This window comes from Mus musculus, chromosome 11 (genome assembly GCF_000001635.26).
Source record: "Mus musculus strain C57BL/6J chromosome 11, GRCm38.p6 C57BL/6J".
Classification (NCBI taxonomy): Eukaryota; Metazoa; Chordata; class Mammalia; order Rodentia; family Muridae; genus Mus; species Mus musculus.
The window spans coordinates 112,759,315-112,781,854 of record NC_000077.6 but is presented as its reverse complement, the minus strand read 5'-3'; the positions used below and the strand labels follow the sequence as shown (position 1 = coordinate 112,781,854).

Below are 22,540 nucleotides of genomic sequence, written 5' to 3'. Positions count from 1 at the left end.
GTGTGTGTGTGTGTGTGTGTGTGCGCGTGCACGCGAGCGTGTCTAGACTAGGACCCTCCACAACCCCCCACCCCCACTTTTCGATGCTGTCTCCGTGGTACCCGGGACTTCGCTGGCGTTTACAGCAATGGAAATTGCAACAGCTGCTCGTCAAAGCGGAGCTGGGCTTCTGCGCCTGGAGTCTGCCGGCTTCCAAAAAAAGTGCTTAGAAATGGTCTTTTGGAAGCAAATGTTTGGGTGACTCAACGCCCGCTGTTCTCTGTAATAATCCATATAAATAGATTAACGCGCTCTGGTTCAACGAAGCTGGTGTGGTGACTGGAGCTTCTGCTGCGCTCCCGCAGTGGGGAATCAATGAAAACCAAAGCCGAGCACCAGGCAAAGGCTGGCGGCAGGGACCGCGCAGTCCCCGGCTCTTGCGGCCGGTCCCGTGGGCCACGCCGACCTTGAACTGACAAGTCCTTTCCCGGCCCCTCCAGTACTCTGACGCCCCTCGTAGTCAGGATTATTACTTTAGAGTTCTGCTTCTTGCCTCCTGACTGAGTCACAAACACCGTCAGGCTCGCCACTGGAGTTTGCAAAACTACTCCGGGGTTGAGGGCGAAGTTTGCAAAGGTGGCAGGGCCGGGCGGTGAGGCCGAGAAGGCCCTTGACTTGGACTGGAGACTCCAGACAAAACGGGCCACTTTGGCGGAGCCCTGTGGCTCCCTTGCTTGGGCCTTCCTTTTACCAGATACCTAAGAGGGCGAAGCTCTAGGCGTCTGGACTTTAGTTGCGTCCTCTTAGACCTGCACACAGGTGGGCGTTCTGGGGGAGGCCACTTAGGTGTCCGTTGCACTTTAAGAGTGCTTGGAGCCGAAGCTGCGTGTTTACTCAAACTCTTAGAGCAAGGTTGGCTAAGGGAGGAATTATCTTTTCTGGAACGAATAAAAATCTTAGTTGCCACCGGGCGACATGCCCTCGGAACCACAAACAAACTCACAACGGTGTAAAAAAAAAAAAAAGATAAACAATTTCATTTAAACATCCCCTTTCTGATTCTTGCAAAGCTTCGCTTTGAACTTACTAAATTATTGATAAAGCGAATCGGCCTGTATCATATCAAAGACAGGTTCCTCCCCTCTAATTTGCTAAGTGTGGACACTTAGACATAAACGAATCTTTTCTTTGGGATGCTTTTGAAAAGCTCGTTTTCCTCTCGTTTTCTTCCGAAGTGGGCATTTGTTATTTGGGGAAAGGAACTCGTGATAGCAGCAAGCTACAACTCTGTTCAGTCGAAGTTTCTTTTCAAACGAATGTTCCTAGCATTGCATGTCTCTACTACCCTGTAGCCTGTTTACGAGTTTAAGAGATTTACAAACAATAGCCATATATTCGTAGCTCCGATTATTCTCACAACGTGTAGGAAAATATATCTTTTTTTTTTTTTCCAGAGTAGGGGACCAGGTTTTGTTCGTGTAGACGCACTTCTATGTTCTGGGATGGAGGTATTTGAAGAGACCAGGGGCCACTGTCAGATGTATTAAAACAGCCAGTTGTAATTTGTTGTAATTATCACGTATTCTGGCACAAAGGCAACGAAAACGACAGTGGCCTTAGGGCATTTTGAAATATTTTATTAAGTATTTGTTCATGAATACATCCATTTATAAATATACCCTTAATACAAAATATGGAGAGATATAATGTGCTGCGACATTTTAAATCGTGAAACTTCTTACATATTTCTACGCCTCCACGAAAGTGTGTTTATATTCTTGATCTTTTCGGGGAGAAACTATTTTTAAAAAACAGTTGACATGAAAATTACACTGCAATTTTCAGCAACATCCAGAGGGGGCGCCAAAAGCCCAGAAACTGGTCTGGAACTTTGAGAAACTGCTGGAAAACTTTCCTTGAGGTGGACCAGCAGGGGCCCGGGTGGGGGAGGTGGCAGTAGCGTGTTGCTTGCGGTCAGTTCTGTTTCCAAGATGAGACTTATCTCTACAGGAATTCCTATTTTTATTCTTTCCTGTGCCGATACCACTGTGTTAGGGGGGACCTGGGAAGTGCTTGTCTACAGGGAATTGGGGTGGGAAAAGCACTGTAGATGCTCACTGTTCTCATTCACAAACAACCTGGAGAACGAGAGGAAGGGGGAATACTCTGCTCGTTCCCCAGGTGCCAAGAGTTATCAGGTGTGCCAAGATCAGGCCAAGTCTGTCCTTTAGGTACCATCAGTTTAAGAGTGGCTGGGCTGGCATTTCTTCCAGAACAGGTAAAGTCCACTCCCAAGCAGCCCTTCAGGGGATTAGTCCGCTGTGACTTGACTCAGTCACCCAGGACTCTCCTTCCTGACTTGATTCTGGAAGTCTTGCATTATTCTTCAGGCTTGAGGTAGGGAGGGGGTAAGCATCCCGAGTCCAGACTGTGTTTCGATTACGGACTGGGAATGTGAGTCTTGCTGCTCAGTGTTAGCTGTACCCTCCTGCCTAGAGGTGGATGGATGATCTGGGGTCTGCAGCCTCCTGGGTATGAGGGCTGGAAAGACTGAAGGCTAAGATGAAAGGGGCTTCCCAACACAGAGGCACTAGAGGATCCCAAGAGATGACCTTGGGAAGTCCTCATCTAGGATTCCTCCCACCTTTTCTCCCTCCAGCAATGCAGGGCCCAATTTTCCTGGTAGAGGCCTGTAGATCCTAGCAGTCCAAATGGGGACAGGGGTAGGTGTGGTGTGTGTGTGTGTGTGTGTGTGTGTGTGTGTGTGTTGAGAGGGCTCAGGAGTACTGCTAGACCTAGAGAGAATCCAGCTCTTGGTGGGCAGGAGGGAGGGTGTGAAGGCTCAGTCACTTGCATTTTCTCCACATGAAGAATTAAGGGAAAAAAAAAACAACCCTCCCTGCTCCAAAAATCCTTAGCAAAGTGGGGACCTCGTCTAAAGCCATTTCCAACACGGTCCCAACTTCTAAGAAATATTAGTTTGGTGTGGTGCGTGCTGACAGTTGTACCCCGCAGTAAGACACCAACCCCGGGTTACATTCAACAGTGTGATCCATGAAAGGGCTACCTCATTTTGTCATACAGTTCCCTGACTCGGTCCACGTGAAGCAATCTCACAGGATTTATGCTTCAAGCTGGACACGAGGTCCCCGTGCACAGGGCTCCCAGCCGCTCTTCCGTGATTTCCATTTTTCGCTGAGGCATGCAATGTTTGTTTTTTGCTTTTCCAGCCACAGTTTCCTTTGGGAAGGGAGCGCCAGGTAAGCCTGGGCAGGCGCTGGGCTTGGTAGCAACAGCAAGGGCACAGCGGGGGGCTTGGGCTGGGGGCGGGAGCAAAGCTGCAGATTCGAAGGTATGCAGTAAGTATCTTAATAAGTGCGGCCTTTGGGCTGTTTGCTTGTGTGAGCTTAGCGGCCAGACCTCCCAGCCTCTACACATACACATGAGCCCATTTCTCTCCAAATGGGGACCTATGTTACTCAAAATGACACAAAACCCGGAGACCCTAAAATCCCCCCCCCTCCCTGCAGCTATCAGTCAAGACACCAGTGGCTGCAACCCAGAAGGACCTCCCACCTTCAGGGAGTATGAGGACCAGAGACTCTAAACTGTCTGAGCCTTAAAATGGGAGTGGAGAGGAGGGAGGGAACTTTTCTCCCTCTCAAGAGACAGCAATCCCAAGAGAAAACCATCAGCCTAAAAAATATGCCTTTAGAGGTGGTACCTGGGATGAATTCCTTCCCCTAGTCCCTTAGAACAAGCACCCTGTGGAGGTAAATTTCCTGGGCCGAATGTCTTAACTCAAGACTGCCCTCCTTTTAACTAGAGGTATTTTGCAGGGTTAATTTAAAAATAAAAAATAAAGTGAGCACTTAATATGGAGGCACCTCCCGAGAAGCAGGCTCTGCTCTGCGGGGCGGAGCTCCAGGCTCACTTCAGCCCCAGGGCTCACTGGGTTGCAGCAGTCTTTGGGCAGCTGTTTCTGCTGTTTGCTCTCCTGGCTCCTAGGAATCTTTCTGAGCAAAGGTGGTTAGTCCCAGGAAAGGGGTTCCTCCAAAGGGCCACGTTCCTGAGAAGAGTTGTGTGCGGGTCTCCTAAGGGAGGGTGGACCCTATGACAACAGCTTTGTTTTCCCAACCCGATGGGTGTCTAACCTGCTTTTTCCCTCTTCCAGGTCCACGATAGTAGGGTGAGTTTTTCCGAATAGCCTTAAAGGTCTCTATGGTCTCCTGTGGAAAGGGAGGGCACACCTTTACCATATGATCCCAATCCCCAATCCTGAAAGCAAATTGCCATAGGTAAGAGGAACCTGCTTTCTGGAGACTCCCATCTCAACGGAACTGAGAAATGGAGCCTGCAGCCAGCTCCCCCATTTCTTTGTACCCTGAGCTTAGCCTGGGCCAAGCTGAGAGACCCTTCAGCTGCTTTTAGGATCTGCCTTGGGTTCAGGCTGGCAGGAGGAAGACCCCAAGAAGATCAGTCAAAGTCAGTAGTCCCCAGTCCCATGGCCAGAGCTCCAGGGATCTACCTTCTGTCCTAAGGGTAAGGCTAAGTGTAAGGTCACGGGGTCACTCTTAAGTCAGGAGCACCTCCAGATTTACAGAGTGACATTTTAACCAGACTGCCTGGGCACTGGCCACTAGTGGTCACCTGGGAACCTTGACATTACAGAATGATGCTGGAATGTCACAGGGACCTCTTCCTTTTCCTTCTTTCCCCTTACGGCCCCTCTCCTTCCTCCTCCCTGACCCTTCTTCCTCCTTCTCTTCCTCCTTGCCCTGCCCCTTCTTTTTTTAGACAGGGTCTTATATATGTGTCCCAGGCTGGCCTGGAGCTTACTACATAGCCAACTTCAACTTTGTCATCCCTACCCCCACCCTCCAACTCCAAAGCATGCAGGTAACACACCACCATACCATGCTAAGTCCTGTCCCTCTCCGTGGGACAAAAATGTGTTTATGTCCTGTGGGAGAGACAGGTTGTCCTAGAGCTGGAAGCTTCTTTGCTCTCTTTCCTAGTTGGGGAGTGGAGACTGAGAGGACTCAATCATGAAGACATGTGTTCTCTCTGGGTATTTGTGAGGCTCACAGGACCGGGTGTTGGTTTCACTGAGCCCAAGAAGGGGACTTTCTTAGTTCCACCCGCCTTAACGTCCAGGCGCAAAGACGATTACTGTTGATAAGCTGGGTGAAGTAAACACAGGCTTGGGTATGTGAACATTTTATCTTTCCTTTCAGATTGGCTTTCCTGACACCCCAGACATACCTGGAAAGATGTTTCCAGAGTGGCTAGGTGCTAAGTGCCATTTGACTGAGGTAGGAATGAAGGTGGCTGGGTGGGCTCCCTCAGGAAAACTCTACTACTACCTTATACTCCAGTGCCCCCCTTCTCCCTGGGGGCTCCTCTGTAGAAACTCCCGAGGGAGCCCCAAATAGAACCCCATTGAAGACACATGCTGAGCTACTGAGAGATAGCCAGATGTGCTTTGCAAATTGACAGAGCCCTGGCAGAGCAGAAACCGGGAGAGGAGGGTAAATAGCTTTGAGCATTGGAACTGGGGCCCCAGAGGATGGAGCACCACACAGGAAGACATCCTGTCCTGGCCACACATCCCCACACCCGCCCCCTTCATTGTTTCTCCATCTGTCTCCTTATGATGCTCTCTTGTGTTTCCTGTGGTTTTGAATGCCCGGAGTGGGTAGCATCTAGTCTCCGCCCTTAAGCCATCCCAAGGTCTCCTTTTTGGCAGGATCCAGCCTTAGTCCACCTATGCCCAGTGTTATTCTCTAGGCTCAGTGTATTCTGAGACTTTGTCTCCCTCTATCATGGATTCAATTCTATGATCATGGAGAAAGACCTGCTATTCTGGAGCCAACCCCAACAGCCAGTACACTGAGGGGCAGGCAAGGCTGGTGAGTGGCAGCAATTCCCTGAACTCTTGGCTCAGTTGTAGTCCCATTCCATCTCCCTGCCCCAACCTCCAGTCCCTGGGACACGATAGATATATCTTGATCCTCGACTGAACCATCTTCTCTCCTGCCCCCCCCCCACTTCCCCTCCCTGTTCTTGGTCTGAGCCCAGAAGTGGCTTGTATGTAGTATGTGGTACACACCACTCTCTCTTTGGGGGACATCTGCCAACGAGCACAGTGGTGATGACAGTTTCCAGATGATTTTTCTAAAAGCAAAGAAGTCTTCCAGGGGGAGGAGAGGCTGGCACAGGCCCAAGGCTGAGTGGGTTGAGCACTGTGGTTCTGGGAGGTGGTGGGGTTTCTGGGTACTCAGATTGTCTTTCACCTTTATATTCCACCAAAAACAGTGAAAGTCCCCAATGGCTTTGCATTTTCCTTGAGTTTGATAGGCTCTTTTGATCCAAGTTCTTCTTACTTGGGCTTTAGGATCAAGTTCTTCATCGTGACATAGCAGGGTGCTTTGCTCTGAGCTCACTCCTCTCTTAGCCCACCCAGCTCAGTGTGATGTCATCGGACAGAGATGAAGTCGGGTTCTCCTGGCCTCCTTACCGGCCTTGGTTTCGGCAACCCAAACTCACTTCTGCCTGAGGCTTGAGCCCGGGGGAAGGTTAGTTTCTCTGTTGGTTCTGGCAAATCCTGGATCATCTCGCTGTCGACTTACCCCTCATCTCGTCGCGCTGTCGACTTACCCCTCATCGTTTGTAGGGATGTTTCTTTCTAGTACTTTCTTAACCCCTGGGCTTCACTGAGAGAAGCCTCCCTGTCTAGTCGTCGACATTGTCACCTACTGTTGTTTTCATAAACACGAGAGACTTAATTAGATTTTGTGTAAAACCCTCAACAGGGCTTACCAGGCCTCACTGTCTGAGGCCACCAGAATTTAATATGGGTTGGGGATCTGAGTTCTACTGCTTGCTTCATCAATGAAGATGCTAGGACTTCCTAGCTGTAGATATTTGCTCCCATCTCTGCCCTTGGGACAAACAGTGCTACCTTTTCTTGTGTCTCTAATGATCCCAAACAGACTCTGATGAATAAATAGTGTGTATCGAGGGAACAAATGCCACAATTTAGCCAGAGAAGTGAATATATGATTATTATAATCTGATGGGATTTGGGGCACCAAGAGCAGAGTGAGTACCTTTGATCAGTTAATGGCATGTCTTGAGACGCTCTCCAGTATGTGTTTGATCCTCCTTCTGGAACCTTCTGTATGTTCTGTCTTCTGATGTCTCTCTGTGAGGAGTACCGACTGACGCTCTTTTGTAGACTTTTTGGATATAAAGCTTTCAGAGCACAGTCTTTATGTATTTCTGGCCTGAATTTACAACTTTTGAGAGAAACAATCAAACCACAAATTGCAATAACGATTAACACTTTAGAACCCCCTAACCCTCCCAGAACTGGCTTACCTAAATATACAATGATCAGAAATAGTACTTTTTTTTTCTTTCCTGGTTTTCTCACTTGCAGTGCACAGATGGTTCCCAACTGAGCTGCATGGGTCTGTGAAACGATAGAAACTGATGTGGTCATCGGAGACAGTGGCACTCCACAGCCTTCCTCTGAGGACTGAGGACCTGATGTTTCCTGTTTGTTTTGAGAGGTAGGGCCATGGGTATTGCATGATTGGGTGTCACATGGCTGCATGTGAATGTGCTTGTTTATGTTTATATGTGTGTATATATACATATTTATACACAGGTGCATATATGTATACATGTGTACTTGTATCTGTGTATGTTCATGTGTGTCTGTGTGCATGCATGCATGTGCATTGTGTGTGTATTTATGTGCATGTGTCTGAAGCTACCTGGACTCGGTAGGCTAATCATTCCCAGATGGCTCCAGGGACTGCATTCTGGTCCCCAGAGCCCTAGAAGCACTGACCCATCCTTAGCCCTTCCTGTGGATGGGAGGAGGTGGGGCTGTAAGGAAAAATGAGACAGAAAGTCTCTGTGCATAGGCTCTGCCCTGTCTTGGAGCATTGGTAGCTTGCAGGTCTTTGTTCTATATTCCTCTCAGCCCAAGGCTTACAAAAACCTAAGCCACCCATCTCCACCAGTTTCCATCTGAACTATAATATAATTGGAAGAAAAAAAGAGGAGGAAGGCTAACATGCAGGAGTTAGAGGAGGAGATGGCTAGTTTTAGGGCTTTTTTTCCGTTGGCCTGAGTGTGAGGAAGGGATGGATGGGAATGAGTTTGCACGGGATTTATTTACTTACGTACGTCAATGTCGCTCCCAGCTTTCTACAGCTTCTGGTAAAAATCTGCTCAGTTGGATGGGGTGACGTAGTGAGAGTTGGGGTTCAGTGTTCTCTTTTAAGCAGGGGCAGCTAGCCCACAGAAGGAATGTGGGGAGCTTGCTGGGAGAAGAGGCTTGGCATCAGCCTCTATAGACCCTGGACCTCCCTGTCTCATATACTTACGCCTGTATTGTGGTCACTGTCCCTGTCTAGCCACGACTGACCTTGGTCTTGACTCAGAGATCACTTACAAAGGGAATTCCAGGAGCCCGTCCCTGCCCACTCCCTCATGTGAATGCCACCCTGAAGCCCAGCACACTCTCCTTCACTCTCTCGCCTTCTCATCTAGGGCTGAAAAGAGAATCCCACTGTCATTGACTATTCCTTCCGTTTGCTTCTCTGAGCCACTTAGGAACCACCCTTTTATCCTCCCCTCTCCCCGGCTGTCTCAGGAGGCTGGAAGGGGAAGAAATGACTCCCTTTGCTTTACATGTCTTTGCTAACAGTAGCTTTGAAAAGAACATGTTACTTGTTCAAGGTCGCAGAGCTAATGGGAGAGGCAGAACCCCCGCTGCCCTGTTCTGGGAGCCGTGCCTGCCTCCCTCACAGACCCACGCACACAAGGAATTCTGCAGGCTACTGTCAGCACGGAGCCTGCAGTCCCTAGATCCACTCCCCCATGCCCTTATGGACTTGCAATGGCTCTCACTTGGCCACTAGCCAAATGGGTCCCGTGGAAAGACAGGGGATCCGGGTCTTTTTCTGTGCTTCTGGTTTGATTTTATCTCCTACCTAGTCCTCTAATCGGTGGTGGAAGAAGAAAGAACAAAGTGTGTCCAGAACAACCACACCTGACAGCCCCACCCCAGCCCCCACTCCCCCATCACCATCCAGTTTTTATGAACACTTCTTTGAGTTTGCATGCCTAACTTTGCATGCCTCCCCCGCCACCCCCCCCCCCTTTTTTTTCCTTTTGAGACAGGGTCTCACTGTGTTGCCCTGGCTGTCCTAGAACTCACTCTGTAGACCAGGCTGGCCTTGAACTCAAAGAGATCCCCCTGACTCTGCCTCCTGAGTGCTGGGATAAAAGGTCTTCTACTTTGTTGCACCCATCCTACCTGGCTTTGTTTATTCATCTTTATTTTTTTTTTTTAAAAAAATGCCGTTTACCTATTTTGTCTCTGTGTGTGTGCTCAAGACATGGTGCATGCAGGGACACAGGGCAATGTAGGGGCACTACCCCCAGGAGATTGAGGTTCATAAGTACCTTTATCTTCTGGACAGCTCTTCCACCTGGCTTTGGGCTGATGTACATTGAAGGGAACTTCTCATGTTCTCATTCAGACTTATCTTGATAGTCAACATGATTTTACCTCCCAGAATGAAACTAGCACCTGGTTACCCTCTCAAACCCGCCAAAGCCCTCACCATTTTGGAAGGAGAGACCATCTACTCTTGCCTTGGCTTTCTTGAGCTCCTTGGCATGTTAATTAATGAGAGGGAACATTGGCAGGGCCCTAGGCAGTCTGCCAATGGTCGACATTGCCCTTGTTATCTGTATTTACCCCTCTTCTGAAAATCTTTTGTGGCGTTGTTATTTTCTTCGTTTTACAAATGAGAAAGCTGGCTAATTCACTTATCCAAAGTCTCAAAGCCCTTTAGGGGTAAAAACCAGTATTAACAATAACAACCAAGGAAGCAAGCTGTAGCTGCCAGGTCTTGCTTGCTTACCGAGCAGAAACTCAGCGCAGAGACCTGATGGGCAACATTGCTGGAATGTCTGTTCGACCTGTGGGGATTTTTTTTTTAAACCTGTGGGCTTGTTTACTTTTTAGTCTGGCCCTGTTTCTTTAGGACTCTGGGTTTGGGAGAGCACCCTTGGGCCACATTTAGGGATCTCATCGTCTTCGAATATAGCTGTCAATGGGAGAGATTGGGTTGGAGGGAAAGGGGCAGCTTGGATACCAGAATCTGAGTGTCTGTCTTGTTTTTGGCATTGGCCGCATCAGGGGTTCTGTCCTTTCTCTTGTCCCCCATTGCGGAAGGATCTTGTCAAGAAGACCCCATTCTTACTATGAGGAATTCAGATGAGAACCTTCTGGGTCAACCTTGGTCCAGCTGATAACACACTGGTTTCTATCCTGATCCCGAGTAACTGGGTGGAGGGGGATGTTGTGCTAGTTTACCACGTGAGGACCACCAAAGACTGTCAGGGTACAGTCAAGACAGTGTTGCAGATGCACGGTCCTGGGAACTTGCATCTCAAGTGCTGTGATAAGTTTTTATCTGTTTAGCATACAAGAAAGACCCAGTTTAGCATTCACTTGGGCTGTAGCTCAGCTGGTAGAGTGCTTGTCTAGACTTCGTGAGGCACTGGGTTCAATCCCTGGCACTGCATATACTGTGTGTGATCAATTCCAGAACTCGGGATGTTGTGGTAAGGGGATCAGATGTATAAGGCTATCTTTGGCTACCAAGAGAGCTTAAGGCCAGCTGTGCTACTGGAAAGGGTTGGATGAGGGCTACACATCTCCAGAGGGTACCTGTTGGTCTCCTTATCTGCAGGTTCCCTATCCAACCAATTGTGGGTTGAAAGTATTTTTAAAACATACAGTGTTCACACTGTGCAGACGTAGGCTCTTCTTTCTTGCCATTATCCCACAAGCAAAACAATATAATCACCACTTACCCAGCACCTCCATCGTGTCATACGTTAACAGACAATTAACACCACATGGGAATTATCATTAGTTCTGTGCACACACCATGCTGTTTTATATGAGACTTGGGTGTCCCTGGACTTTTGTAGCTATAGAGGGTCCTTGAACCAATGCTGGTGGAGATTGCAGAACAATGGTGTACTGAATGGGGACAGGGGAGTTCGAGAGGACAAGGTCATTCAACTCAGTAGCACACTGTGTGGACTGGCCCTGAGCACAGATTGCTCTCAGGAAGCCAGGAAGGCTGGAGGTGGGAGGTGGGACAAGGATACACCTCTTCTAGAAGGGCCACAAGCTTTATCAGGGTCAACAAGGCCTTCAAGCAAGGGCAGTGCATTTCTGCAGTGTCTGAGTCCTGCCTTGCTATGTGACTGACCACATTTACCAGTCCAAATGCAACCGCAGTCCGAGTTCATCCTATCAGTAGCTACCCCCTTTTTAGCTGGGCTCATGTCGGTGTGGTCCTTTGCAAAGAAATGGCACCCCGTGGCCCCATTAGAAAAAGAGAAAGTGACACATTCATGCCACCGGGACTTGATGCTCTTGGGGTGACTTCCAGGCTGCTGACACTTTGCTCACAGCCTCATTCTGAGTCCGTGGCTATGGAAGTTTCCATGGATACTCTCAAGCGCTTTGTGTGTTGGAAACTTTGAATAAAAAGGTAAGAGAGAGAAAGGCCAGCCACCAAGCTCACTCAAACTCTAAACCGCAGAGTCTTGGAAGAAGTCAGCTGTAGAGATAGCCCCCAACTGCAAACATACCCAGAATGTGAAGGAGATGTTTTCAGAGATCCTTGGACTTCTTCTGTATGGGCACAGGGAGTGGGGGTGGGGGGTTTTCAGTTCCTGGGAGCAAGGCCCTTCCTTGTCTAATTCCTCTCACCAAGAAGCCAGGCACTTGTGTTTGACCCTGGGAACTCCTGCAGCCACCTCCCTGTAGTTGGTATCTGCCACCTCTTCTGCCAGCCCTTATCTGCGAGAGTGGAGTCTTCTCTTTCTTAGCCCTAAAGTTTCTGAAAGAAGGCATTGTTATTTTGTGAAAACCGCCCAGGTTAGGAACAAAGGCCGAGGCTGGGTCTTCTTCAGGCTGGGCAGAACTCAATTGGCATTCCTTTCAAATGGTTCTGTATTACAGCTGAGTTCTGCTAACAGTAATTCAACAATAGAGTCGGTCTCTCTCTCTTTTTCCCTTTTTCTTCCTGTGGGGCCTTAAGGAAAATGGTACATGGTTGGAGTTCCGATTTAGACAGGGCTCGTATATTTTCACCTTAGGTATGTGACATATGCAGAAATCTTGCTGGATAAATGTTTATTTTATAACAGGTGTGATGTGTGTGCTTTCTCAGAGTAGAGAAAATAAAGCTTTCTTCTTCTTCTTCTTCTTCTTCTTCTTCTTCTTCTTCTTCTTCTTCTTCTTCTTCTTCTTCTTCTTCTTCTTCTTCTCCCCTCCCCCTCCCCTTCCTCCTCCTCCTCCTCCTCTTCCTCCTCCTCCTCCTCCCTCCTTCTTCTTCCTCAACTAACATGCTCTTGGGATAGTATCTTAGAAAAATGCATTAGGACAATGCAAAATAAAATTTTTGGATACACACATCTGGAGGGTTCGTTTCACAGCTGGTTTATTGTTATTATTGATTATATGACTTTAGAAAATGCCTTATAAACAATTACTCCTCAGTGATTATTTGTTGAAAATAATTGAACCTGTTATATGGAGGAGGAGGAGGAGGAGGAGAAGGAGGAGGAGGAGGAGGAGGAGGAGGAGGAGGAGGAGGAGGAAGTCTGGGACCCACTCCATGCCTTCCCCAGGTGCTAGATTTGTTTGACTGGGAATCAAACAGTTGGTTCCCCAGGGAGATGAGAAACTTGACGGCTGTCATGCAATAAAGCCCAGGCACATGTTCACAATATTTGTCGAAACCCAGAAGCCCATTTTTGTCAAAGCAATAAATCTCTAAATCTGTTTCAGATCATACTAGTACATTATTCGAGGTGTGTGGAAGCGGGCAGGGGTGTAGCTCACTTAAGCACAGAGCTGCCTCATATGCAGAAAGCCCTGGGTTCCATCCCCAGCACTTCGTAAAACAGGTATGGTGTGGTGGACGATCCTGTAATCCCAGCTCTCAGGAAGTAGAAGCATGAGTTCAAGGTCATCCTTGGCTACATAGTGGAGTTCAGATCAACCTGGGCCATATGAGACCCACGCTTGTTTCTTGAGATATGGTCTTACTCTGTAGCCCAGGCTACTCTAGAACTCACTCTGAAGCTCATGGAGAACTCGAACTTCAGGCAAATCTCCTGTCTCAGCCTCCTGAGAGCAGGCGTTATAGCTTTGAGTCACCAACGCCAGCTCTGATAATAATCCCAAACCAGACCTCCGGGAGCCTCAAATATGTCATATATAGGCCATCTATAAACTGCTTTGCTTCAGCAACTCAGTCTTCTCATGTAGAAAGTAAGATATAGTCTTGCCTGAGCCCTTGTAGATATGTAAGGATTACAGGCTCAGGCCTGCAGGGAATTCTGACCTGTGATAGAAGATCTGGCTTTGCAAAAGGGATTCTAAGTACACACCTGGTGCTATCAGCGTGGATGTTCCATTGGATCTGATGGGTAGGTAGACAAACTAGGGTGTGGGTTATCCAAGTATCCTCTTTTAATAAAAATAAGGTTGATAGTAGCACTCTCAGAGAGTACCCGTGTCAAGATGGGTCATGTTAATGCTATATTCTCTGTGATGTGTGCTGTCCCAAATTATACAGAATTGGGTAAGTTTTTTTGTTTGTTTTAACTCAAAGCGAATGGAGTGTTACCTGCCTCTCCACAGTCTCTTCTGTTCCCACCATCCTGTCCTTGCTCTCCAGACAGGGCCCACACATTGATTTGAATTTTCAACACTTAGCACCTGACTTAGATCACCGACTGAGAGAACAGGAAAGGTCAGTCTGCCTCACACCTCACCCAGCGTCCTGGGATTAGCATCCAAAACAAACAGATCGGAGACGGGATGTGGACTCCCAAGAGAAGTTCCCACGTGTGAGAAAGCCCAGGAGATGACATTTCTCAAGCTCGCTGATGTCACCAAAGGTTCACCGTCCAAGACTTTACCTTACTGAGGTCGCTGGCGGTTAGAACCTTCCAGAAGCGCTGAAAGAACCTTCCAGAAGTGCTGAAGAGGTAGGCTGGGCGGATTAAGAAGAGTGGGGAACGGGGAGGAGAGAGAGAGGAGTCCTGCCTGCTAATCAAAGGAGAAACCAAATAAAGTCCAAGAAAAATACAACGCTATTGTTTTGGGGGCACGAGATGCTGGAGGCTTCATTGAGTAATCCAAGTTACGCCCTTTCTCTGTGGGATTGAGGAATGTTGGCTGTGTCCCTGGAGGCCAGGTGGGAGGTGGGTAGACAGGTCTATGAAGATGAGAATTTCTGGAGCCTGTAACTCTGACCGTCCTCCTGGCCCTGCAGCTGGGAGGCTGGGACACCGAGAAGGAATGCAGACTAGGATCAGGGAGCAGTGGCCATGGTTGGGATGGGGAAGAGGAGAGGGGAAACCTCATGGAAGAAAATTGGAGGAAGGAGAAGGTTGTGGCACTCTCACCATCTCCCACAGGGGCTTCTGTGTCCTCAAGAGCTCCTGGTGGCGGTGGCTCTTTCTCATTGAGCCATAGGGCGGATACCCAGGGAGAGGTGGCATGTCTCAGTCTGGGGTGTGACAGGAGGCAGGAAGTCCAGTCATTTCACAAGACACTTTGACATTGGAAGGAGAGCCAAGCAAAAACTGGCAGACCCCCAAGTTGGGGTGGGAAAGTCTGGCCCAATGTGAAGAACTCTTGGCTTCCTGTTGGGCTGTGGGTTTGTTGACAAACAGGGCAGTCCACACAGTTGGGATGCCAGTCCACCTCAGAACGCACTTTCTCTTCCCCGTCCTTGGTTGTTTTCCTGTGTGATGACATGCCTGCTGCTGCTGCTGCTGCTGCTGCTGCTGCTGAAGCTTAACTCCACAGCCCAAGGAAGGGGTGACGTGAACAAAATTCAGTATCTTGATAGGAGCGACTGTTCTGTGGCAAACCCTTACATGGAATTCCTACAAGTGTTTACCAGTTCTCTTTGCCACTCTTCCTCCTCCCCAATCTTTCTCATCCTTTGATTTCTTTTTCTTTTCTAATCAATAATCCTCTTGGCCTGCATTCAGCTCTGGGCTCTTCCGAGCTGTTCTCTCTTGAGAGAGTTTTCCTACTACTGCATCATGCCAACCAGGGGTCGTCATCCCTTTCCTGGACTGAAGAGTTCTTTCTCAAACCCTGCCTTAGATTCCAGCTTGTCTTCTTCAGCTGTCAATCTGAAGGCTCAGGATCTCCCTTCCATGCCCACGTGCATGTAGGGTACGTCAGATGTGTCTCCATGTCTTGTCTTGATGTCTCAGAAATTTCATGCCTATAAAAAAAAGGCAGAGTCAGTAAGGAGTTTTCCAGGTTCCTCCGAAACACCGGTTTCACTGTTTGACTTGCTTTTGTTTTTGTTTTTGTTTTTGTTTTTCATTCCCAGGACTCCAGATTTGCTGTGTGGAAGTGATTACTGATCTCGTGCAGAGCGGCATGCTAGATTCAGAACTCCTAGCTTCTCTCTTGATCCGCTTAGTCTGAGACCTGAGAGAATAAGAGTTGTATCTCTCTGGGCTTCAGTCTGACGTCTTACTCAAAGCAATGTTCTCGAGAGTTAGCATCCAGGGACTGGGAAGAGAGCTTAATCAGTGAAATGCCTGCCCTGCGAGTATGAGGATCTGGTTTTTATCCCAGGTCCTCTCATAAACAACCAGGTGCAGTGTATGCACCTGTAACCCCAATGGGATTGAGCTAGAGACAGGACAATCCCTGAGGCTTCCTGGCCAGCCAGGCTAGCCAAGTCATAACCTGCAGGTCCAGTGAGAGACTCTGTCTCAAAAACTAAGCTGGGGAGTGATTGAAGAAGGCACCTTACATTGATCTTGACCTATACGCATACGTATACGCATCTCACACACACACACACACACACACACACACACACACGACCATATACCTACCCACCTCAAGTTGACCTTTCCACTTACATACGTATTTATTCTTGCACTTACATAGGCTGGGAGATTTTCCTGGGGTAACCTTAAAAATGTTCCCCAGTGGAGAAACTTACCTAGATGATTTTGGAAGACTTGAAGATAAGGAGGTGTTAGAAGCATTCAAAGTCTCTCCAGGGTGAAAGGCAGCCATCCATTTGCCCCGATCAATGCTTTATCTTAGCCACAAGGAAGAGCTAATCACAGACAGGCACCGACCCCAGAGTCTCTAGGGTTTAGAGTTTTCAGGACACCAGCTATGGAAAATATCCTTGAGCTGAACAGGCCAGGGATGGGCCAGCCTGGAAAGAGTTTCATATTGCCAATAGCTAGCTCTGTTTACAGTTGAACATATGGACAGAGTTTAGATCTGATTGACTTTTATCACTTGAAAAAAGAAAAGATGATCCATCCAGTAAGTGGTATAAGTGAACATGTGCCTGTGTCTGACTTCTGTTTATATGACAGAGAAATACCCCACCCCAGAAATTTAACGTTTCTTGTGTCCTTATCATAACCACTGCAGCCAGTGTTCTCAATTAGATGTCTGAACCCACAGAACAATGCTTTGAAGACAATTCTTTGCCAAGTACTCAGAACATGGCTCTCTCTCTATATCCTTGGCTCAGACCTACTGTTGTTGGTACTAGGGCAGTGCCTCGAACCTGCAGCATGAAGGAGACACATCCTGGGTCACACAGATGATGAGTGGAGTGCCTGAGGATGAAAACCTGGGTCCTGCTCATCTCTGAAAAGAAAGCCTGGGGTAGTAATTGGACAAACCATATGGTCCTGATAGTTTATGCCACAAGTTTCCCAGGACCAAGACCATGAAAGACATCAATTGGGTCTGGCAGGATGGTTAAGTGAGTGAAGGTGCCTGCTCTTAAGACTGATGATCTGAGTTCAATCCCTAGGACCTACATTGTGGAAAAAGAGCTGAGTCCTAAAAGTGGCCCCTGGACTTCACTCATGTATTGCACATGCCTCCTCCTCCTCCATCAGTAAATACATCATTGAAAAAAAAAAGAAATACCACCATTTCTTGGAAGGAAGAATCAGAATTCAAGAGTCATACAGGAGAGAGGCACAATTTGAGGTTTATCTCAGGACGGTTGTTATAGAATTTTTCCAAGTTTGCTGAATTTCGGAAAACTTCACAACAAATTATTAGAAAGAAGGGACTGTAGAAAAAGAAAAAAAAGATGGTACAATGAAAGAGAAGGATGGAACCACAGAGTGACGTGAGGTTCTCCTGACACCAGGCATGGTGGCACAGCCCTTTGATCCCAGCAACCGGGGAGGCGAAGGCTGGTCACTCTGGGGTCTATGTCAGGAAGACTACCCAGATAAGTCGATAGATGATTGATAGATGGATAGATAGATGATAGATAGATAAGGCTGATGAGAGGTGCCATAAGGTAAAAGAGTGGTTCTTAAACTTCTTAATGCTGCCATACTTAAATGCAGTTTCTCATATTGTGGTGAGAAACCCCCAACCATAAATTCTATTTGTTGCTACTTCATGACTGCTGTTATGAATCATAATGTAAATATATGATATACAGGATTATCTATATGTGACTTGCCAAAGCGGTTGTATTATACAGGTTGAGACCCACTCACAGAGGGCAAAGATGTTTGCTGCCAAGCCTGACATCTTCAGTTTAATCCTGAGACTCACATGGTGGGAGGAGAAAAATGACTTCTTCAAGTTGTCCTTGGTTCTTCACATGTGCGGCAGTACATACCACACCACACTACACCCCACACACATACACACACACACACAGACACACAGACACAGACACAGACACACACACACACACACACACACACACGCTCATGATAAGTAAATGTAATAAACCCCTGTGTGTGTGTGTGTGTGTGTGTGTGTGTGTATTTGTAGAGGGCAGAGAGGGTGAGTAGGGTAGGGGAGAAGAGACAAGAAGTGAGGTGAAGAGAGAAGAGATACCATCTGGAAGCCATGAGGAGGGGTCTTGGCCAAGACTCTAAACTCTGGGATCAGCATTTTGTAGAAGAAAGAAATTGATGCAGTGGCCCGACACACTTGGGGGGGGGCAGGGTCCTCCTCAGCCTAATTCAGAGAACTCAAACTCTGAGTAGAGGGTGTGCTCGAAGGAACAAAATGCTCTTTTCTCCAGACCTTGCCGGTCTGCACATTACAGAGCGGAGAGTTATGTGTCTGCCGCAAGACTGGCAGGAGCCTGGATGTGATATGTTGATAATACATGGAGTCTTGCATGCAAACTTTGTTTATATGTTGGGCTCTCCCTTCGAGCACGGGGGCAGGTAGCTGGCTGCAGGTCTGCATCGAAGCTTGAAAGGCTCGCTGCTTTATGGCCTCTGCTGTTTATTTTGCTGTCTAACTATGTTATCCATTGTGAGTTTGGCTAACGCAAAGCACCATAAAGAAACGGAGAATGCATCCTTTAATACCCTAGCAACATGTTTCCTCATGGGCCTCCTTTGTCTTGGAGGTACTCTGTCCACAGCAAAGGGCCACCCATGGACAGAATGGGGACTTTGGTCCTCATGTTTCTTCTCCTTCTCCTTCTCCTTCTCCTTCTCCTTCTCCTTCTCCTTCTCCTTCTCCTTCTCCTTCTCCTTCTCCTTCTCCTTCTCCTTCTCCTTCTTCCTCTTCTTCCTCCTTCTCCTCCTCCTCTTCTTCCTCTCCTCCTCCTCTTCTTTTTCTTCTTCCTCTTCTCTATTTTCCTCTAAGTCTTATTTTGGTATTTAAACACTCATTTGTTATTTTGATGATGATGATGGTGATGATGATGTGACTTCTTAAGTACTTCTTTAAATACCCAACCAAGTTCTATGTCAAGGTTAGCTTCTGAGAATGGACAGCTAGCATCTGTCTTTCAATTGTGAAAGATGCATTCTGGTCTGGAACTTCCAAGCTCTCAGTTTGCAGTGGCAAAAAGACCAATCCCTTTCAGGAAGCCTTCGCCACCCCAGCCAAGAGGAAGCTCAGGCCTCAGGTTGAGGCAGGTCCCCATGAAGCAGCCAAAAGTTTTCAAAACAAGCTTGAGATGAGGAGGCTCAGACTTCGGAGACATCATAAGGTTGCGACAGTCTTGGAAGGGTGAACTGACAGGAGAGCCCTGGGGAGCCAGGACTTTCAGACAGCTGCCTAGGCAGAGCCCCTGTACTTACTGCTTGGGTCTCAGTTCTCAGCAAGGAGCGGGTAACTAGCTAGGATAATAGTCCCATGTTTATAGTTGAAAAGGGATACTACATTTCCAGGATAATCCCCTACAGCCTCCTCTTGGGCTACAATTTCCAATTGGTCTAGAATGTTGAAGAGAAAGTCAGGAGCTGATTACCTGGCCGGCTGGGCTGCAATCACACCTTTCACTACGAATTACACCCTCTTTGAGTTCAATGACATCGAGCATCCAGGCTCTGGCCAGGACAAAGCCTGTTCAATGGTTTCCATCACTGGCTTAAGACAATGATTTGAATGGACAAAGTCCCCTCACTTGTGCTTGTTAAGCAGGAAATGAAGGCTTGTTTGCAAATAAGATTGAGAAACGTGATCGGCCTCTTGTTCGGCATCTGTATTTGGCTAACCAGCTCCTGATAAGACTAAAGTGGAAATATGGATACCAGTAGTGGTGGGTATTCCCTCTCCTTCTCCATCCCCACCCCTACCCTCTTTGTCTGGCTTGATGGGACAGGGTCTCAGCTTATAGTTTAGGCTGGCTTCAGATGCGTGGCAATTTTCCTGCCTCAGCATCTCCCATGCCAGGATGACAGATAGCAGCCATCACACCTGCCTAGACTCCCAATTTTTAATGTATCTGAAGCAGCCATTGCAGAAGGCATTTCAGCTTAAAAGTTGGCTTCTTTGAGAAGATTTAAATATAGCAGGGAGCAACTTGATATAGTACATCTTTTCTATGCCAATTTTCATTTAAAAGTTGTTTTCATTGAGTCAGGCTGTGGTGGGACATGCCTTGGATCTGAGCACTCAGTGGACAGAGACAGGCAGGTCTCTGAGAGTTTGAGGCCAGCCTGGTCTACAGAGTGAGTTCTAGGACAATCAGGGCTACACAGAGATACTCTATCTCAAAACAATAACAACAACAACAACAACAACAACAAGTTTGGTTTTCATGGTTTGAGACCAGAGTCTTGGCCCAGAGCTTACATCAATCCTCTTGCCTCAGCCTTGTCCTGCTTACAGATGGGTTTTCTAGATTTCTGATTTCTATTCTCTGACTTCTCTGACTCCTTTAGCTGGGTAGATCTCCTTTGTGAATAGAACAAAAAGTTCGCTATGGCTTGATGCAACCCAATACCATTCATTTCTTACAGGACTAGATTTGTTGTAAGCTCCATCTGGGGACAAGTTACATACTGGGAATGCACTGGGCACTTGTTAGATTGGGGGAAAAGCAGGAGGGCTGGGGGCTGGAGAAAGAGAGGTTATAGGTTAGTGTCTGACTGGGAGTGGCTTTTATTCCCATATATTTTAAGGCAGAACTTTTTGGGATAGAATTGATAGTCTCAGTCTTTCATTTTGGGAGGGTGGTATTTTCAAGTCTTGAATTCTTGATAATCTATTTTGTACTCATACTTCATTCACATGGTTCATGTATGTATGTATGTATGTATGTATGTATGTATGTTCAAGCGTGCACATAGAATACTATGTGTAGTGTGTGTGTGTACACGTGCAGAGGATGTCTTCCCACGTAGTTTTTCAGACCTGCCTTTCCTAATATTTTAATAAAAATTTTTATTTTAAAAAAGTATTTATTCTATGTGCACGCTTGAGCATACATACATACATACATACATACATGAACCATGTGAATGAAGATGACTGTGAGAGTCAGAAGAGGGTGATAGATCTCCTGGAATTGGAGTTATTAGGCAGTTGTGAGTCACCTGGTGCTGGGAATTGAACCTGGGCTTTTTTTGGTTTTTGGGTTTTTTTTTTGTTTGTTTGTTTTTTAAACAAGAGTACATTCTCTTAACAACAGAGTCATCTTTCTTGGTCCTCCTTTTAAAGCTTTTATTTTATATTTATCTTTTCATTCGGGTGTTTGAGTGGTTTGACCTGTATGTGTGCATGTGAACTGTGGGCATGCAATCCTCACCCTTCTGTGAACATGCAAAAGCACGTATAACGTGACTTAAAAAACAAAACAAGACAAGACAACAGAGTCTCAGTAGTCAGGGTGATGTGATACTGGAGAAGGGTGGGTCTGTGTAGAAGAAAATTTAGACTCTCAAGGAGGGGAGATGATAAGAAGCCCTATCTTTTGAGCCATATCTGAGCAGGAGGATTGGTTTGGAGATTCCCACACATTCAAGGATTCCCTGAGATTACTGGAAACTGGGAGGGAGAAATGGCAGAAACCCTTCTCTCGGGCCTTGAGAGGGAGCCAACACCTTGATTTTGGACTTCTAGACTCCCTATGGACAACAGAATGCTTCTCACGCCATTTGAATGCACCCAATGTGTGGTAGTCATTCGGCAACCCGAGGATCAGAATCCATTTAGCTTCCATAGGAACAAATAGTTTGGAAAGGACTAGCAGTTTTTAGCTCACTGGAGCCAAGCAGCACCAGTGGCCTGTGTTTTTCCAACATTGCCAGTGGGAGGTTCACAGGATCACAGGCCTGGCACACTGGAGCCCCAAGTCCTCTCTTAGCCTAGAGGAGTTTCTGTGGCAGGGAATGTGTCAGCAGCGTGCATGCCTTAGGATGCATTGCTAAGTGGCTAGGATGTCACGGAGACATCCTTTGGCATGATGGCCTTCCACGATGCATCCCTCCTTAACTCTCCTCTCTCCTCACCCTGGGAGGGAAGGGAAAGATACTTCGGAGTGAGGGTCTACTTTAGAGTCAAGTGTGGTCAAAGCCACAGCTAGTATCAGTGGGTTCTTCTTACCTCCTTACCGTGACATGGTAACAAAAATGTGAGAGTTCCTTTGGCACACTTGTAAAGATAACTTGCCTCAAACATTGCCTGAACCTGGGAGACAAGGGAGGCTTCCTGGGATGAAGCTGCCGTCTGGAGGATCACAGAGTCCGCAAGACTCTGAGGTGTTTCTTTGCCTAGGTGTCTCCTGCTCCATAGGAGAGCCAACAAAGGAAGAGGCCTCTCTTGTCCTGGATGTTATACTTTGCTTAAAGCCATAAACCATGGAGCCATGGGGAATGCTCCGAGAGCATTGAAACTTTCTTCCGTTTTTCTTGAAGCTGCTGGAGTTCAGAGCAGAAACTGATGCTCAAAACCTCCCTGTCTCAGTGGCGCGAGACTTTGGGTCTGTGCATCATGATGCTCGCTGCAGTTTCTCATCATAGCTCTCTCTTCCTTCTGCTGCTCTAAAAATGGCTTGGGGAAGTGACTCTGTTTTTAAGACCATCCCCACAATAAGGTTCACAACCATTTGTAACTCCAGTTCCATGGGCTCTGATGCCCTCTTCTGTCTCCATGGGCACTGGGTACCCACGGGGTGCGCATTCAGAGATGCAGGCAAAAGGTCCA

At 47.4% G+C, this 22,540-nt stretch overlaps 7 annotated features.

Annotated features, from left to right (window-relative positions):
* Window positions 1-1,604: part of a biological region, named in NCBI's record as "Sox9 promoter region", that runs on past the window's edge. NCBI's record gives its function as "regulatory_interactions: Sox9".
* Window positions 25-39: a transcriptional cis regulatory region, noted in NCBI's record as "HRE". NCBI's record gives its function as "mediates induction of transcription by hypoxia" and the evidence as "EXISTENCE:reporter gene assay evidence [ECO:0000049][PMID:16023419]".
* Window positions 816-1,604: an enhancer, noted in NCBI's record as "VISTA enhancer mm635". NCBI's record gives its function as "enhancer in: branchial arch[5/13]" and the evidence as "EXISTENCE:transgenic organism evidence [ECO:0001131][PMID:17130149]".
* Window positions 9,734-12,894: a biological region, named in NCBI's record as "Sox9 testis enhancer TES". NCBI's record gives its function as "regulatory_interactions: Sox9".
* Window positions 9,848-12,894: an enhancer, noted in NCBI's record as "SpeI/SalI fragment for TES". NCBI's record gives its function as "enhancer in male gonads" and the evidence as "EXISTENCE:transgenic organism evidence [ECO:0001131][PMID:18454134]".
* Window positions 10,911-12,203: an enhancer, noted in NCBI's record as "NdeI/HpaI EC2 fragment for TESCO (TES core enhancer)". NCBI's record gives its function as "enhancer in male gonads" and the evidence as "EXISTENCE:reporter gene assay evidence [ECO:0000049][PMID:18454134]".
* Window positions 11,822-12,002: a conserved region, noted in NCBI's record as "conserved region; TESCO ECR (evolutionarily conserved region)". NCBI's record gives the evidence for it as "COORDINATES:sequence alignment evidence [ECO:0000200][PMID:19616114]".